The following is a 4,273-nucleotide window of genomic DNA, read 5'->3' on the forward strand; positions in this document are numbered from 1 at the left end:
TCATTCCAAAATAACAAAAAAATGAGGGCTATAGGTTCCTTGCTAGTTTGAACTCCAAGGAAGTCATTAAATCTTAAAGCTCCCAAATAATTTCCTTTACTGACTCCCAGTTCTATATCAAAGGTACACTGGTGTGAAAGGTAGGCTCCCAAGGCCTTGGGTAACTCTGCCTTTGTGGCAGTGTTTAGCCCCTGGAGCTGTTCTCATGGGTTGGTACTGAGTGCTTGCAGCTTTTCCAGGAAAGGATACAAGCTGTTGATGGATCTACCATTCTGGTGTCTGAAGACATTCTTCTGACAGGTTCACAAGCCAGTACCCCAGTGGGGACTCTGAGTAGGGGCTCTAACTTTACATTTTCCCTCCACCCTTCCCTAGTAGATATTCTCCATGAGGATTCTGTCCCTGCACCCGGCTTCTGCCTGGGCAACCAGGCTTTTAAGTACATCTTCTGAAATATAGGCAGAGGCTCCCAAGCCTCAACTCTTTTATTCTGCACACCTTCAGGCTTAAAATCATGTGAAAGGCATCTAGATTTAAGGCTTGCACCTTTTGAACCAGCCTCTTAAGCTGTACCTGGGCCCCTTTGAGTCACAGCTGGAGCTGGAATAGCTGGGATAGAGAGAGCACCGTCATGAGGCTGTGAAGGGCAGAAACCATTCAGCCTATGAAATCATTTGGTCTTCCTAGCCCCTCCAGGCTTGTGATAGAAGGGGCTGTTGCTAAGGTCTCTAAAATGGCTTTGAGACTCTTCCCCAGCATCTTGATGATTAACAGTTGGCTCTTTTTTACTTATGCAAATTTCTCTAGCAAGTGATTACTCAGCATCTTACTTGAATTCTTCTGAAAATGGGCTTTTCTTTTTTACCACATGGCCAGGCTGCAAATTTTTCAAACCTTTATATTCCGTTTTCTTTTTAAATATAAGTTCCAACTATAGATCAATTGTTTGCTCATGCTTATGAACATAGGCTGTTTCATGCAGCCAGGCTACGTTTTGAAACTTTTGCTGCTTGGAAATTTTTTCCGCCAAATACTCTAAGTCATTACTCTGAAATTAAAAGTTCCACAGACCCCTAAGGCAGGGGAAAAATGCAGTCAAGTTATTTGCTATAGCATCACAAAAGTGCTCTTTGTTCCAGTTCCCAATAAGTTTCTCATGTTCCATCTGAGACCTCAACAGTTTGGCCTTCACTGTCCACAACACTGTCAGCATTTTGGTCACACCCATTCAACCAGTCTCCAGGAAGTTTTGAACTTTCCCTCATCTTCCTGCCTTCTTCTGAGCCCCCCCAAACTCTTTCAACTTATGCCTGTTATTCAATTCCAAAGTTGCTTCCACATTTTCAGGTATATTTATAGTAATGCCTCATTCTTAGTACCAATATTTTGCATTAGGTCATTCTTGCATTTCTACAAAGAAGTACCTGAGATGGGGTACTTTATAAAGAAAATAGGTTTATCCATGTCCCTACAAAGGACACGAACTCATCGTTTTTGATGGCTGCGTAATATTCCATGGTGTATATGTACCACATTTTCCCTATCCAGTCTATCATCGATGGGCATTTGGGTTGGTTCCAGGTCTTTGCTATTGTAAACAGTGCTGCAATGAATATTCGTGTGCATGTGTCCTTATAGTAGAATGATTTATAATCCTTTGGATATATACCCAGTAATGGGATTGCTGGGTCAATTGGAATTTCTATTTTTAGGTCATTGAGGAATCGCCACACTGTCTTCCACAATGGTTGAATTAATTTACACTCCAACAGTATAAAAGTGTTCCTATTTGTCCACATCCTCTCCAGCATCTGTTGTCTCCAGATTTTTTAATGATCGCCATTCTAACTGGTGTGAGATGGTATCTCAGTGTAGTTTTGATTTGCTTTTCTCTAATGACCAGTGATGATGAGCATTTTTTCATATGTTTGCTGCATGAACCTGGAAACCATCATTCTCAGCAAACTGACACAAGAGCAGAAAATCAAACACCGCATGTTCTCACTCATAGGCGGGTGTTGAAAAATGAGAACACATGGACACAGGGAGGGGAGCACTACACACTGGGGTCCGTTGGGGGGAAGTGGGGGAGGGATGGGGGAGTGGGGAGGTGGGAAGAGATAGCATGGGGAGAAATGACAGATACAGGTGAGGGGAAGGAAGGCAGCAAACCACACTGCCATGTGTGTACCTATGCAACAATCTTGCATGTTCTTCACATGTACCCCAAAACCTAAAATGCAATAAAAAAAATTGAATTACATAGTGAAAAAATAAAAAGGAAATTGGTTTACTTGGCTCACAGTTCTGCAGGCTATACAGAATGCATGGCAACAGACATCTGCTTGTCTTCTGACGAAATCTCAGGGGGTTTACAATCATGAAGCCAAAGGGGGAGTAAACTCATCATAGGGCAAAAGCAAGAGCTTATGGGGGAAGTGCTACACACTTTTAAACAACTAAATCTCATGAGAACATATTCATGATCAGGAAGAAATTATCAAAGGAATGGTGCTAAACCACTCATGAGAAACCACCCTATGATTCAATCACCTTCCACCAGGTCTTACCTTCAACACTGGGGATTACAATTGAACATGAGATTTGTGTCAGGACACAGATCCTAATCACATCAACATATAACTGAGATCATGCAGTATTTGTCTTTCTGCACCTGGCTTATTTCACTTAGTATAACATCCTCCAGATTTACCCACATTGTCACAAGTGATAGAATGTCCTTCTTTGTAAAGGCACAATAGTATTCCATTAGATAGATATACAATCTTTTTATTCATTCATCTATTAGTGAACCCTTAAATTGTTTCCATATCTTGGCTATTGTGAATAAGTCTGCAGTGAACATAGGTGTGCAGAAATCTCTTTAACATACTGATTTCATTTGCTTTGGATATACATATGCTCTATGACTTATGACAAAATTTTATCTTAATATATCCATAGTAAAATGAAAATATCATTATTTAAAAATGCATTTAATACTCTGATAAGCCAAACATAAACAAAAATAATAAATTAAATCATTTTAAGTGGGAAACCATCTATAGATCCAAAGTTGAAATTGCTGGATTATATGGTAATTCTATTTTAAATTACTTAAAGGACTTTCATATTGTTTTTTATAATGGCTGTGCTGATCTGTCCTTATACTCACAGTGTACAAGTGGTTCCTTTTCTCCACATCCTACCAAACTCTTCTGTCTTTTTCATAAAAGCCATCTAAACAGGTGTGAGATGACATCTTATTTTGGTTTTAATTTTCATTTCTCTGATGATTAGTGATGTTGAACAATTTTTTTTTTCATGTAACCGTTGGCTATTTTTTTTTTTTTTGTCTACTTTTGTGAATGACTTGTCAGTTTCATGGGATCTTTTTAAATAGAGTTATTTGTTTCCTTGCTATTATTTCAGTTTCTTATATTTTATGGATATTAACTTTTTATTAGATGTGTAGTTTTAAAATATTTTCTACAATTCCATATATTCCTTTTTCTGGTGATTGTTTTCTTTGTGTTGCAGAGCCTTCTAGATTTATATAATTCTATTTGGCTAATTTTGCTGTTATATCTGTGCTTTTGGAGCCACAAAAAATTGTGATAAGACAATTGTCAAGAAACTCTAGGTTTTCTTTCAGTAGTTTTATAGGGTCCCTTTTTACAATTAAGTATTTTATCTATTTTGAGTTGATTTTTTATATGGTGAGAAATAAAGGTCCAATTTCACTTTTCTGTATGTGTATATCCAATTTCCCATATACCATTTATTTAAGAGGCAGTTATTTCCTCAGAATATGTTTTTGGCACCTTTACCATAGATCAGTCGACTGTAAATGTATATATTTATTTCTGTACCCTATACTCTGTTCCATTTGTGTAAGTTTTTATGCTGATACATTTCTGTTTTAACTGCTATAGCTTTGTAATATACTTTGAAGTCAGGTAGTGTGATGCTTTCAGTTTTGTTCCTTTTAATCAATGTTGCTTTGGTGTTCAGGTGTTTTTATGGTTTCATAAAAATTTTAGAATTGCCTTTTCTATTTCTGTGACAAATATTGGAATTTTGATGGGGGTCTAACTGAATATGTAGATCACTTTGAGTAGGCAGAACATTTTAATATACATATTCTTGCAATCTATTAACATAAGTGTGATAGTTAATATTTAGTGTCAACTTAATGGAATTGAAGGATGTAAAGTATTGTTTCTGGGTGTGTTTGTGAGGGTGTTGCCAAAGGGGAGATTAACATTTGAGT

The sequence above is a fragment of the Saimiri boliviensis genome, chromosome 6 (assembly GCF_048565385.1).
Source record: "Saimiri boliviensis isolate mSaiBol1 chromosome 6, mSaiBol1.pri, whole genome shotgun sequence".
NCBI lineage: Eukaryota > Metazoa > Chordata > Mammalia > Primates > Cebidae > Saimiri > Saimiri boliviensis.